Here is a 16081-nt window from a genome sequence, read left to right on the forward strand (position 1 = left end):
TAGCTTAAAATATTCAGTATGCCAAGACACCATATTTGGTGGTAGTGTGTTCTGAACCCTGACAATATTCATCCATGTTGTCTTCCGTATCTGTAGTTTGTTCCTTTTTATTGATAAGTAGTATGCCATTATATGGATAGACCACAGTTTAATTATCTATTCTCCTACTGATGGACATCTGAGTTCTGTTTCCAGCTTGCGGCTATTAGGAATAAACCTGCTGTAAGCATTCCAGTACAAGACATTTTGGTGAGCATATGTTTTCTTTACTCTTGGGTAAATACCTAGCCGTCATATGGCTGTGTAATGAAGTAGATCAGGGTTTCTCAACCTTAGCATTATTGTCATTTTGAGAATCACCAAGGGAGATGTACGTGGAACTCTCCAAGCAACCCCCAAACAGTTTTCTCAAGTGCTCGCACCATTTTACATCTCTACCCACAGTATGTGAGCATTCTGGTTGCTTCACATCCTCACCAAATTTTGGTGTTGTGAATCGTTATTATTTTAGCTATTGGTGGGAAATGGTTGCTTTTTACATCTGATTCTTAATAAATAGTAATTAAAAACTAAAAGCTGTGGATATTGTTCTTTCATGGGACCAAAGACTAGATAAAGGATATGTAATCGTTTAAACACAATCACTATGTTCCCCAAAGTTTATAATCAGGAATATTCCAAATAACAAAGCTTATAGTGAGCCTGTCTTTACTAAAATAATCACAACATTAACATTTTTTGAGTACATAATATGTGCTAAGCACTGAAAACTGCCGTTTTTCATTTCCTCGTCTCAACAGCTTTATTTGGTCAATATATGTATTGTCCCCTTTTTTTTTTTTTTTTTTTTTTTTTGCGGTACGCGGGCCTCTCACCGTCGTGGCCCCTCCCACCGCGGAGCACAGGCTCCGGACGCATAGGCCCAGAGGCCACGGCCCACGGGCCCAGTAGCTCCGCGGCACGCGGGATCCTCCCAGACCAGGGCACGAACCTGCGCCCCCTGCATCGGCAGGCAGACCCCGAAACACTGCGCCACCAAGGAAGCACCTGTCCCCATTTTATGAACAGGGAAATCAAGGACCAAAGTGATTAAGCAATTTGCTGAACGTCATGCAGTCAGTCAGTAGTGGAGTCAAGGTTCGGACCTAGGTCTGCCTGACTTCAAGGCCAATCTGTTCTGCAGAGAATTCCTAGAAATTGCCTCCAGTAATTTAAAAACAACTTTATAGTCCACATTCATGGCCAGAAATGCTTATAGTAGGCCAGTAATTTTTTTTTTTTTTAAAAAGATGAGTTTTATTCATTTTGTCCTAAAAGCAGGAAGGTAGATTGTCGCAAAGTTTTTAGAAAAGATGAAATATAATGAATGAATGAAATTAGTATTTAAACCTTTGCAAAGTTCAAAGAAAATAACCAGGCCTTGCACTAATGTATTTGCAAATTTGTGTTAAAATGCAGTTATGTGAATGCATTTAGTTTCAACTTTTTAAAATATATTTTGATGATCATACACAGTACCTGAGTGGAAGCTAGCTACAATTAGTTATTCTTTCCAGTTCCTGAGCGTTCCTTATATTCAACTGGCATGACTACAACATAAGTAGCATCCAAGAATTGAAACAACTGGCTCCCTGGCCTCTACTCTGATTATAATTCTGTCAAAGCAAACAAAAACTAAACTGCTTCTGTGATCATTTATCACCAATCAACTTGCTGAGTCTCTAATTACATCCTCAGATTCTGTGAGGTGACAATGTACAAATCGTGGTTCCAAAACCCCAGAGGGAGTTTTCTGGGGTGATGGAAATGTTCTATATCTTGATAGGGGATTTAGGTTAAGAGGTATATGTATCTGTCAAAACTCATCAAATGGTACGATTCAGATTAGCATTTCACTAAATATAAATTCTGCTTTAAAAAAAAAAGAGCCACAAATAAATACTGAGCTCTAGGTTAACCATTTGCATGCTGAAATGTTTAGGGGAGAAGTATACTACATCTGCCCCTTACTTTGAAATGCGCTACACGTAAGATGGGTTGATGGATGGAGAAAAGGACGGATCGATGATAAAGTGAGTATAGCAAAATGTTCACGACTGTAGAATCCAGGTGGTGGACACGTGGCTGTTCACTATGTAATTCTTTCAGCTTTTCTCTTTTGAAATTTTTCATAATAAAATATTGGGGGAAATAAACAGAGATTCACAGCATGAAAGGCAAAAAATGTCATCTCTTTCCACTAAAAAACAAATAAATACATACAATGAGTATCTAGTACTTCCCATTAATGCAGTAAAGAGAGCCTCTAAGTGAGCTTTAGGTGAACAGCTTCGATCTGGTGAAGACCAGGTGAATGTCTTTATGGCTCAGTCATTTGACCCACTTACCTGACTTAGTGAACAGCATTCAGGCTTGGTTTTGACCATTACACAATATTAAACTGTTCCTATTCTTTGTCACATAGTGTTCTGCTTCCTCTCTTCCTTCCACATGGAATGGACTTGTTCAAAGGCAGCAAACTAAGGGAACATTGACACTGAAATTTCAGAAGTCAATAAAGGTTATAAACCTGATAATAAGTCTTCCAATTTCCCTCATGACAATCTTCCACTAGATCTTTAAATTGTATTCTGATCAAAATTCTCATGCAGCACCTTAAACTGTCAAAATACAATGTTAGAAAGAGAAAATATAGTAAAAATTATAACCACTTTGTCTATTCAGCCATTGGTTAGAACTTGTACATGGTGGTATTTGAGGAAAAGTGCTTGAAAACAGCAGCCTATAGTCTATTTTTTTTTCTTACTGTTTGGAAACTAAACAAAAATTATTAAAGCAAATCAACTAATTTTTAAGCATAAATGCAAGAATTTTAAATATCTGATCATTAAAGCAGTTTTTGTCTATCTTTGGTGCTGTAAACATAGCTAAACTTCATTCTGCATTTTAAAATATCCAGGACTAAAACTCAATATGAAATGTCTTCCATAAAATTTATTTTTTAACAATTTATGTTTTTTTCTCATATAGTTAATTTAATGTTAACAGAGTGAGTCACTTACTAAAGGAAGAAAAGTCAAAATGTGTTTTTATATGTTATGAATAGCATTCAAGATTATATTTAAATGAACTTTAAAACAAGATTTATAATACAGTCATTGATAATATGCTGACCTAAAATATGTTTTTACTTAAAATTAATTCTTTATTTTATTTTTGTAGAAATGACCAAAATGACTTTTTTTAAATGTAAGGGTTTAAGAGAGGATGTATATTACCGTGAGATGGTCTCAGGAGGTTAAAAAAAAAATTAGTTGGGAAACACTGACATGTGGAATAGAATACAAGACACGGCCCACCCTTGAAGCATTAAGCAATTCATTGCAGACACGATGTTAAAAAATAAATAACATTATACAACTAAGTACTGTATCGTACAGTACAGGTTAAGTGTTGTAGAAGTCTAAAGAAAGCGGGAACTAGTAATGAAAAGATAGGGGAAAGAGACTTTAATTTTTCCCTTAAAAGGCTGTTATTATTTGGGGAGAGGGAAAATAACGTAAGTGAAAAAACAGGGAAGAGGAAGGATAATTGCAGAAAAGGGACGGAAAGTTAATAAGATTAAAACGCTATATAGGTGGTATCTTAGTTCAGGCTGCTAAAACAAAATACCATTGACTGGGAATCTTAACCAATGGAAATTTGTTTCTCACAGTACTGGAGGCTGGGAAGTCTAAGATCAAGGTGTGGGCAGATATGGTTCCTGGTGAGGGCTCTCTTCCTGGCTTGCAGAAGGCTGCCTTCTCACTGTGTCCTCACAAGGCAGAGAGAGAGTGAGCAAGCTCTCTGGTCTTTTCTTATAAGGGCACTAATCCCATCATGGGGACCCCCCCTCTCATGAACTCATCTAAACCTAATTACCTCCCAAAGGCCCCCATCTCCAAATACCATCACATTGAGGGGGAGGGCTTCAACATATGAATTTTGTGAGGACACAATTCAGTACACAGCAGGTAGTGAAGAACCAGAGTATAGAGGACCATTGAAGCCAGACTGAGGTGCCAGAATCTGCAGCAATAGAACATGGTCAAGAAGAAAAGAAATAACTAAGTTTGGTTCTTAGAGAGTTAGGGATGGTAGAGGAATAGCCAAGCAGAAATATCCTGGAGGGAGTTTGAAATCAGTGGGTGGCTGAAGTTCAGGTGAGAAAACTGAACTGAGGTAACACTCAACCCTGTGAATTTTTAAGTACTTTGTTATTATTTATTATTAACATCCATTATGATACTTCATTCAGAAGTGAAATCCATACCAAAAGTTGTTAAAAGCACTAGCCCTGGGGATTCTTTCTGTTAACAGCTCACCTAACACTGTCCCTCCTTGGGCTCAATACGGCTTCTCTTTTTGAACGGTTAAGCATATCAGCTCTAGCATCTGAGTGCCTAGATTAAAATCTTCATCTAGAGCTCTGTGACCTTGGGCAAGAAAAATCTCCAAGGGTCTCACTGAGGATTAACAAATAAATGTAAAGTGCTTAGTACAGGGTTTTTGCACTTAGCCCATATCTGACAAATGTTACCTGCTCCTGAAAAATGTCTATTCTTTTCTGGAAGATAGGGTGCTAAATTCAGGCCCTCCTTGCAGAGTGTTCCTTCTTTTGCTGTTTCTTTTTTATTCAAAATCCTTAATAGAGCAGGAGAGGAAAAGAGGGAGGGAGACTAAGGAAGAGAAAGGGAAAACTGAGAAGACAATTGAGACCAAATTATTTCACATCTGTCACTGAGAAGCTGCCAGATGTATCTGCTTTCTCTCTTCAACAATTTCGGCAGGTTTTAAAGAACAGAAAGAGGGCCAGCTGTAAAATGAATGAGCACACGAATCAACATGGCTGCATCTCAAAAACAGTGTAGAATGATAAAGGCAAGTGGCAGCAGTTTTACATTGCTTTACCATTGGTGTAATGTTTGAAAACACACGTAACAATTCTGTTTAATGTTTACTGATACAAACATAGTAAAAATATAAAAACACAGATGAGGAAGATGCACACTATAACTTCCAGAGAGTGGTAAGCTCTGGGAAGACAGGAGGGATGGGAAAGATGCACAAAAGGGACCTCGACTGTATCTGTAATGTTTTTATTCTTTTTATTAAGCACTGAAGCAGTGGCAAAATATTAGCACTTTAAAAATCTAGGTAGTAGATACATGGGTGTTATATTATTCTCATTACTTCTTTGAATGTCTGAAATATTCCCTAAAAATTTTAAACATAAAAAAGAGGACAATCTGCCTCATTGTTAAATCCATTCAAACTCCCACACACTGTAGAAATCGAGTTGTTCAGCTAAATCACACGTATGAATGATTTTCAGGAATGAGTCTGCTTCTCAGAATCAATTTGAAAAGAGTATAATGAATCTATTAAAAATAGGTTATGTTTTGTGTCATGTTTATGTTACCAAAAGAGATTTCAAATTCTGATATCTCGTTTGAATTACACATACTACCATATTATTGAGTTTTTCTTTCATTTTATTTAATTAACAGTTGATAGTAAGACCACATTACAATTTGCGGGTGCTTTGTAATTAACAGATTGGTTGTGTACATCTTAAGATTGTATATACCTTAAGAGTGTGTATACCTTAAGATCACCAATGGGTTTCATCACAGGGGCAAACCCTGATTGATGGTGGCTGCCTAGAGTGCTGTGTTGAGCCAATTGTGAAACAATATCTGGGCTCCACTGGACAGGCAACAATCAGCTAGGGAGGTATGTCAAGGGCAGAGTGGTAGAATGGGGCCCTGTGTGTCCCACTGATACTCCTGACACTTTCCTGATTCTCCTTCTCCCTCTTTGTTTTTTCTCCATCTACCTTCACCTACCCCTTCTATCTTGGTGCTTCCAAGAATTTCCCCTCCCTCATTCCCCTTGATCTTCACTCAGCCTGCAACAGTCCCTGGCTGATTTCATCTTCATCCACAGCAGCCCTACATGCTGATGAGTTCCTCCTCTTCTGTTTACCTGTGAAGCCTTCCCAGATCCATCTGGGCCAGGTGAGACACCCGCGCCCCGCTTTCATCCCCATGGCATGCACAGAGCATTTATCTCTCAGTATTCCAACTGTTTGTTTACCCATCTATCTCTGCTGTTGGGCTTTGAAAGAACAAGCCTGGGTCTTATTGATCTCTGCACTCCCAGCTTCTGGCACACAGTGAGCAATCAATAAATGTTTGTTAAATGAAAGAATGATTTAATGAATGGTGTCCTTATTTCGCAGAAAAGGAAACAGACTCAGAAGTTGGGGTTTTCTCAAGGTTTTCCCTCCTCCGAAACATCCCCATCTTTCCTCTAGAACAGAGGTTGACAAACATTTTCTGTAAAAAAGCCAGATAGTAAATATTTTCAGCTTTGTGGGCCATAAGGCCACTGTCACAACCATTTAACTCTGATGTTGTAGCTGGAAAGCAAACATAGACATGGCTGTATTGAAATACAATTTTGTTACAAAAGCAGGCAGTAGGCCAGATTTGGCCCATAGGCCATAGCTTGGGGACCTTGCTGTAGAAGATGGTAAAATAGACACTCCTATGTCTCTGGTTCCTTCACTGAACATCCTCTCTGCCTCAACCCAAATCCCAGAATCCTGATTCCAGTGTATCCATAGTCCCTGTTGGAGTTAGGTCGACAATCCCTTCATACCTCCAAACCAAGGAGTTGAGGAAGGCTTATGAGAAAACTGGCCGCAAAGCTGGTATCAGAAGGGAGGAGAGGACCTTGTTGACAATGGCTCTCAAGAGACCTAGAGGAATCCAAGCCCAACTGATCCACATCCTCCTTGATCACTTGTTTTGGGTTTTTTTTGTTTGTTTGTTTTTCGGTACGCAGGCCTCTCACTGTTGCGGCTCTCCTGTTGCGGAGCACAGGCTCCAGACGCGCAGGCTCAGCGGCCATGGCTCACGGGCCCATCCGCTCCGCGGCATGTGGGATCTTCCCGGACCGGGGCACGAACCCGCGTCCCCTGCATCGGCAGGCGGACTCTCAACCACTGTGCCACCAGGGAAGCCCCACTTGTTTTGTTTTTGTATCCATTCAGCCAGTCTGTGTTTTTTGGTTGGAGCACTTAATCCATGATCACTCATTTTTGAATCCCCTTAACATTTCGAAATGAAAAGAGGTCCATTTCTTGGGTGCAGTGGACAAAGAAGAAAGTGGAACGAATAACTCCTTTCTATTCCCCCAACTCCCTTTCTGTGTTTCCAAATGACTAGTCTTTTTCTCTTCCAGAGACTACCTCAAACTTCTCCCACTCTTCTCATATTTCCTACCCTATCGTCCTCTCATTCACTGTCAGGAGATGACCTCATCTCCTTCACTAAGGAAATAGAAGCCATCAGAAGAGAACTCCTTCAGAATTCTGCCACTCATCCCAAACTTATCTGTACCCACTCTCTACTCCTTTTTTTTTAAATTTATTATTTATTTTTGGCTGCATTAGGTCTTCGTTGCTGCGTGCAGGCTTTCTCTATTAGTGGCGAATGGGCGCTACTCTTTGTTGCGGTGTGCAGGCTTATTGTGGTGGCTTCTCTTGTTGCGGAGCACAGGCTCTAGGGCATGCGGGCTTCAGTAGTTGTGGCACGTGGGCTCAGTAGTTGTGGCTCGCAGGCTCTAGAGCGCAGGGGTGGTAGTTGTGGTACACGGGCTTAGTTGCTCCACGGCATGTGGGATCTTCCCGGACCAGGGCTCGAACCCGTGTCCCCTGCATTGGCAGGCGGATTCTCAATCACTGCGCCACCAGGGAAGCCCCTCTCTCTATTCTTTCTTTTAACATTTTATTTCTTTTTTAAATTCTTTTCCCATTTAGGTTGTTACATAATATTGAGCAGAGTTCCCTGTGCTATACAGTAGGTCCTTGTTGGTTATCCATTTTAAATATAGCAGTGTGTACATGTCAATCCCAAACTGCCTAACTATCCCTTCCTCCCTCCCTTCCCCCCTGCACTCTCTATTCTTCCTGCCATAATGCAATAGGTGTCTAAGACTAATCCCTCCTTCTCTCCTCTGTGTCCCGGGTCTTTCCACCTTCTCAGGGAATGTGATTCCATCAATCATTTCTCTCTCCTGTATCTCTCGGTCTCTCTCTCTGAACTTCATCCCAAAGGCACAGAGGAGCCTCTCTCCTGGTTCCATCAACATTTACATATGCGTGTCTCTACCATCTTGAAAATAAGTCTCTCAAACTCGTGACTTGCTCCAATCATTGTCCTATCTCTCCCCTACTTCCTTCATGGCCAAATTTCTTGAAAGAGCTGTGTGATCATGGTTTTCACTTCATCATCTCCCAGGAATTCTTCAACTCATGAAAAACGTTTCTCCTCTCTCATATCCCTGAAACTCTCTCCTTGAAGACCTGAAATAACCTTGTTTGTTGTTACATCCAACCTGGAATTCTTTGCCCTTATCTTTACTGAACTCCTGACACTATTCAACACTGTGGTTTTCCTTCTTCAAACATTCTCTTTCTGTGACTTTGACAACAACCTCCTGGTTTTCCTCTTATGCTCATTCTTCCTTAAGCTTCTCTGTAGGCTCCAGTACCACTGTCTATGCATTAAATGTTGGTGTCCTCAGAGTTCTCCACTAGGCCTTCTATTCTACCCTCCTCAGTCTACATGCTTCCCTAGGATGTCTCGTCAAATTTCCAGGCAATCCTTAAATAACTTGATGATTCTCAACGTTACTTGTTCAACCCAGAGCTCACTGCTGAGGCTACAGCCAGCTGGCCAACTGCCTAACAGAATTAGAAATTATCCCTCTTCTCCTTTATTCACCACATCCAGTCCCATCTTTACAAAGCATTGTCTTGACCCCACCATCCCAGCCAGCTACCTCCCCTTTTCTTCAACCCATATGCAACAGCGTTTCTTGAAAATTCTCTTAAACTCTTCAATCAAGCTTACTACTATACAACGCCATTGAATCAGCTCTTGTCAAGATCACTCATGACTCCTGCATTGCTAAAGGCAGTGGACAATTTTCAAGTCTCATCTTACTTTGATCTCTCAGCAGCATTTGACACAGTTAGTCACCTACTTTTCCTTAATATCCATCCTTCACTTGGCTTTTCAGACACCACCTTCTTCTGGTTTACCTCCTTCCTCACTGACTTTCCTTCTCAGTCTTCTTTGCTCATTTCTCCTTTCTCCCTGACACTTAACATTGGGGTTAACAAAGGCTCATTTCTTGGCCCTCTTCTCTACACTAATCCCCTGAGAGATCTTATCCAATCTCAAGCCATAAATGTCATCTCTAGATCTATGATTCCTAGATATATATATATCTCTTCAATCCAGACCTCTCTTCCAACCTCTATTCTCTTATATACAACTGCCTGCTCAACTTCTCCACTTAAATGCATCCTAGGCATCTCTGATCAAACCGAGATCCAATTCCAGTCCCAAACACCTCTCTGCCCACAGCCTTCCACATGTCAATAGATGGGAACTCACTCTCCCAGTTGTACAGGCCCAAACCTTGGTCTCATCATATACAAGTTAACTCATTTCCTTTTACAATGCTTTCTCCATTTGTGTCTTTTTACCATGGTTTCAAGAATTTTTTTTCAAGAGGGCTCCTAGGTACAAAGTTTGAGCAAGCTTAAAAATGTCTCCTTTATTCTCAAAGGATATTTAGACTTTCTTTCCCTCGTAAGTTTGTAGAATTTGTTCCATGATCACCTGGTAATGAGTGTTGCATTAGTTCTTCTTTCCTGACCTCTCCATTCATCTTGTGATTTGTTGAATTTCATCACTGAAGTAGGTGGGTTTTTTTTTTTTTTTTCAAACTCTTTTCTTATTGAATTCATGTTAATTTCCTCTGTAGCTCAAAGCAATTGCAGGGAACTTTAACTAGCTTCCTTGTTTTTTTGTTTTTTTGTTTTTTTTGGCATCTATTTTACGCCTGCTGTGCTCATTTAACTTTTTTTTTAACATCTTTATTGGAGTATAATTTCTTTACAACGTTGTGTTAGTTTCTGCTGTATAACAAAGTGAATCAGCTATATTCATACGTATATCCCCATATCCCCTCCCTCTTGTGACTCCCTCCCACCCTCCCTATCCCACCACTCTAGGTGGTCAGAAAGCAGAGAGCTGATCTCCCTGTGCTATGCAGCTGCTTCCCACTAGCTATCTATTTTACATTTGGTAGTATATATATGTCAATGTTACTCTCTCACTTCGTCCCAGTTTACCCTTCCCCCTCCCTGTGTCCTCAAGTAACTCTTCCTTTCATTTCACTCACCTGCAGAATGCTTCCTTAGTTACCATGTTGCTTCATGTTGCTCATGCTTCAAATGTACAGCGCTACCCAGTTCTTCATTCTGCTTTGTAGAAAGAGGATGACAACTTCTTAACCTTATCTAGGACCTTTTTTCCCCCCTTCCAGCTACATTCTGAGGCCAGGGAACTGTATTCTGTCCACTTTCCTATAGCCTGAGGGCAGGAACTTGGGAACGAGCTTGGCAAACTTCCTGCAGCCTTTGGTATAGGTCTGGGCTTACCTTCTCTTCTAAGATTTTGTCAACGTCCAGGCTGGGGTACCCCCTTTCCATGGGGGTGGGGGGAGGAGCGGGTGTTCCCGGGCTTCATCTCAGTTCCCTGACTCATCATGGAATCCTGGCAGATGATAACACCTGGGGACTTTTCCTGGCTCAGGAAAACCTGAGATCATAGGTGGAAACCTCTACCCTTGGAAGAGATTTCCTTGCCTTTTCTCTAAGTTCCCTACTCCCAATTTTGTCAGCTTCTATTCAAATGAGGGGCGTTGGTGGGAATTCTCAAGGTTTTGCACCTTCCTTCCTTTCTTTGTGTCACTCTCTGGAAAGGGGAGAGGGGGATGTAAGTCACACCAGAATCTGCTCTTCTTTGTCGGGCGCTCTTCAGTCTATAGCATGAGGACAAGGTCTTTTCCTTGTTTGGTTGTTGCTGGCAATTATTTTTAACTGGCTTATTTCACTGAGTGATGGGGACAGTGATTCTGGAAGCAAAAAAGTGGTTTTTTTTAATTGTTTGGAGACTGGCCATTTCACTCTACCATCCTTAGGGACAGGGTTGGGTGGGGGAGGAGATGAAATGTGGTGAACTTACACAGACCCCAGCCTGGTGGCAGCGGCAGGCTCTTCTCAGGGAGCCTGGTATTTTTTTTTCGAAGGATATCTAGCTACCACAACCCTCATTTACTCTTTCTGCTGCCCTGTGTTTTCTCAGCAAGGAGTAGTGTCACCCTTAACACAGAAAGGGCTTCTATTGTACTTGACTTTAGAACAGAACAAGTGGGAGAACCAGGAGGCTGCTCCCCACTCAGCAACCAGGCTCAGGAAGGAAGCGGCCCAGCAGTGTGAAGGAGTGGAGATGAGAGCAGGCGGGCTGAGCCCCAGGCACTGTAATAAAGACACAGCGTGACAGAAGGAGACGGGTGGGAAATCCGGGCTTGGGCAGTGGTCTTGGGATGGAGTGGGGGAAAAGACGGAGGTGAGATGGGTGGGAGATCTGCAAATCTGACATCTCCCATCATCACCCAAGGTCCACAGCTGCCAGTGGCAGAAAACCAGCATCCCCAAGGAGCAATGAAAACATGGTAACTGAGCATTGGAGCTTCGAATTAGTGAGCACATCCCAAGAAAACTCTGACACAATGGGCTTTGGCCTCAGAAGGCAGAAACCTTTTAAGTGCCAATGATCATCACCCTGCTCTTCATCTTAGGCTCTGTCTCGGTGATGGATGGCCACCTGCATAGTGCCCTGGCATTTCGAAGCACAAAATAATTGGCTGCAGAAGGCTGTTGGATGCCTTTGTGGGAAGGAAGCTGCAAAAACAAATTCTATCAACTCAAATATTTTTTGATATTTTGAATCGGAGAGCACAAATTCTGTTATTTGACTTCTCCACGATATGAAATTTTTCTTTACTATAAAACCAAAAAGAGTAAAATGAAAACAGCCCTCCATATTTAGCAGTTAAATAGCCATTTGCTTTAAAGAGATTTTTGGATGTTTTTTGTTCCCCTCTGTATCATCCCTGTAAAGGGCATAGAGTTCTCCACTTCTTTGAAGAAACTGAAGCAACAATAACCCAAGAGTATAGAGTTAGCAGAGCTGTGAAAGCTTAGTAACAGTAGCTACACTTTATTGATATTGCTAATATTAGTCAATGCACGAATGAATATTAATATAGTTAAACTTAATGCTGGCACTGGGTTACTCATTTAGTCCTCGCAACAACCAGATTATTACTATTATCTCTATTTTACAGAAGAGAATGTGACTTGAACAGGTTCAAGAGCTTGAACAAAACCACACAGCTAGCACCTGGTGAAGTTAGGACAAGACACAGGTCATCTGACCTCAGAGCCTCTTCAGTCACCGCGTGCCTGCCTAGTTATCTATTGCTGCGTAACAAACTAGCCCAAAATTTACTAGCTTAGGGGTGGAACTTCCGGAATGGTGGAGGAAAACTTAGTGGCTTAAAACAACATCTGTTATCTTATGGGTTTTGCGGGTAGGGAATCGGAGCACAGCTGGGTACCTCTGGCTCTGGGTCCCTCCCAAGCCTATAATCAAGGTATCAGCTGGGACTGCAGTATCTCAAGGCTCAAGTAGGAAAGGATCTGCTTCCAAGCTCACGCCCATGCTTGCTGGCAGGATTTAGCTCCTTGCTGGCCCTTGGCCAGATGCCACCCCGAGTTCCTTGCCCCATGGACCTCTCCATAGGGCACAACGTGGCAGCTTGCTGTATCAGAGCAAATAAACAAGAACCAGAGAGAAAGAGTCTGAGCGAGATGGAAGTCCCAGTCTTTTGTAACCTAATTTTGCCACAGTCTGTTCATTAGAAGCAAGAGTCGCTAGATCCAGCTCACACTTAAGGGGAGGGGGTTACACAGAGGATAATTCCTGTGGATGCCAGGAAGTAGTGATCCTTGAGAGCCATTTCAGAAGCCGCCTGTCACCGTGTCCTTCTCCAGTAACTGCCCCTCTCCCATCACTCACAGGGGCAGGCTAAATGGTATGATTGTATAGTGTGACTGTGACCCCCTAGCCACAGTCCAGAGCTCGACACCTGACCCAAACCTGGCCAGTTAGATACTTCCCCCCACGGGAATTCAGAATTACAATCCAGAGACCCTGGTTGGTTTCTAGGAGAGGCTTGAAATGAACTGAAATTAACAGGAGCTATGAGCAGCCATCTTCGGCTGTGCTCCAAAATAAGCAGAGAGCGCCACGTATGAGGGGGGCGGCGGGGAAGGGGAGGAAGACAGAGAGAGACAGACAGATAGATAATGCTTCCTCCCCTGGCTTTGAGAGGTACAATAAGAAGTTTAGGTTTCTGTCACGTGTAACCAGGGGTGATAGTCATAATACTTAACCACCGATAAGGCGCAAATGCCAACCAATCCGGAGGGAACTCACCATAAACACCGAGTGCAGCCCACTGCTGGACTCTGGGTGCTCATCAGCTCTTGCCCACCCCCCACCCCACCAAAGCTCACCTCTTTCCCACCTCGACCACACTGCTGCCCTCTGAGAGGCTGCAGGAAAGTGTGACCTAAGAACCTCAGGATCACCAGAGCAGGACCACGCAGCAGATCACACAAACTGTAGTGCGATCACAGCTTTCCTCTGTAGCCCACTGGGGAGTCAGTATCGCTTTCAGACAACGCACAGATGAGTTTTTGTGATAATGTCAAGTGCGGTTCACTGTGATCCCTGCAGTAACACACACAAGTGGCCTATACAGGGATGGAAAGCTTCCATCTGATCTGCGTGAGAAGGGGCTAGATCCACTAGTGGGTTGTGGGATTTGGGGAACTCGCCACTCCGTCTAAAACAGGAACATGGAGCTCCTTGATACACTCCAGGGACTGGGAACCCCTAGACTGTATGCACAGAGAGTTGTGGGTATTCACAGGTATGTAGGTAACATCAGGTACTCCAAAGACATGATGAAGACAAGACAAAATGAAAGAGGCCAAGAGGTGCTGTTTAGGGAAAGGATTAGGTTTCTTACGACTATTTTTTAAATTAAATCAACTGAGAGTCAGCAAAACCAGTGAATGCTCACCCAGCCTGATTCTGCTCAGGAACAAGGAGTAAACACAGCATTCCTCTCTAGACTCGGAAGAATTTCCACCCTGACTCCTTGTCTCCCCACAATTTTCTTTCTCCATTAGGAATAAACATCAATGAGTGCCATCTGAAAGCTGGTAAGGAATTGATCACTGAAGGAAGTTTTGCCCTGCACATTAAACCAAAATCTGATTTCCTTTTGAGATATCCTGTTGAGTTAAACCTCTGCGTGAGAGCTATACAGTCAGAGGATTTATTTTCCTACGTTAGATATTGTGGATGATTGCTCTGCTTCCTTGTCCAATGAAATATGGGGTAAATTGTTACAATTTGCAACAAAGACAGATTTATGCCCCTGTCTCACAACTGAGTGTGGTGTGCACGTTTCCTTCTTTAAAAAAGTAAGGTATATACTTTGATGCACTGAAGTGGAGATCAATATTCATAATTATAAGTCATAACTCACAATACAAATTTTCCTTGAATCAGGAATTTTTCCCTAGAAGAGATTTTTCTTAAGGTATATGTTACTTTTATAATTAAAGGAAGGAGGGAAAAATATATATATATGTAATTGTCATTTTTTTATCAGAGCTTTAGATGCATTAATTGCAAAATCCCGTCCTACATTACCAATTGGACGTGCAGCAACCACATGTTTCTATGTGGAGATGTCCTTTGGAGGTTCATCATCATCAGGAAGAGTGCATGGTATTTTCTGAGCACTGTGTGCCAGGCACCACACTAAACCCTAGGCATGCATCTGCTCACTGGAGCCTCACAGCAACCCTCCCAATAACTATTATTATCTCCATTTTACGGAAGAAGAAATTGAGTCATCAAAAGGTTCAGAAATTTAACCAAAGGTGCACGTTTAGTAACTGGGAGAGCAGGGATTTGGAACCAGGTCTGTTTTATTCCAGTGTTTACTCTGAACCACTGTCTTTGATCCCTAAACTTGAGACTCTAAAAATATCAAGTTGCCTTAAGCATTTAGTAATATAGTTAGTAACCTTCCAAATAGTCTCACCCAGCATCACCCCGCTCCTTCAACTGGCCTACGTAAAACTTTAAGTACCGTATCAGTTAGCTACTGCTGCAGAGTAAACTCTCCCCAAAACTAAGCAACGTGAAACAGCAAGTACTTGTGATTGCTCGAATCTGTATGGGTCAGCTGAGCAGTTCTTCTGGTCTCTGCTAGACTTACGTAACTGAGGTCAGCTGTGGGTCATGTAGGCAGTCCTGCTGACCTTAATTGGGCTCTCACACCACTGGGGTCTGTAGGTTACTGATGGCCTGGTCCTGATGGCCTCGTCTGGGACAACTGGCCTGTGCTCCACGTGGTCCTAACCCTCCAGCAGGCTAGTCCAGGCTTTTTCATACGACAGTGGCAGGGTTTCAAAAGCAAGCAAGAGATTGCAGAAGAGTGCAAGGCACCTGGAGGCTCTGGCTTGAAACTGAAAGATGCCACATGCTATGGCCCAAAGCAAGACATAAGGCGAGCCTGGAGTCAGAGTGGGCAGGGACTAGAAATTCTCACTGCAAAGGGTATGGATACAGGGAGTCACTAACTGGGGCCATTGATGCAATCAATCTTCCACAATGAATAGCTGTGGAAACAGTCAAACGCCTATTTTGACACCAGTAACAATACTGGTTGAATGCAGGGTATGTGTGGACTCTCACAACTTCTCTATCACAATTGCCCTCATATGAAAGGAAATCGAGGCTTAAAGAAATGAAGAAACTTGCTCGCAATCTGACACTTCCGCACAAAGGACATAGCCTTAGCTTGGCTGGCTCTCCAACCAACTGGGCCCTGAGCCAGAGGCTCTGGTAGCTTCTTTTCTTGAAAAGCATAAAGGGCTTCCCTGGTGGCGCAGTGGTTAAGAATCCGCCTGCCAATGCAGAGGACACAGGTTGGAGCCCTGGTCCTGGAAGATCCCACATGCCTG

This window comes from Tursiops truncatus, chromosome 19, assembly GCF_011762595.2.
Source record: "Tursiops truncatus isolate mTurTru1 chromosome 19, mTurTru1.mat.Y, whole genome shotgun sequence".
NCBI classification, from domain to species: Eukaryota; Metazoa; Chordata; class Mammalia; order Artiodactyla; family Delphinidae; genus Tursiops; species Tursiops truncatus.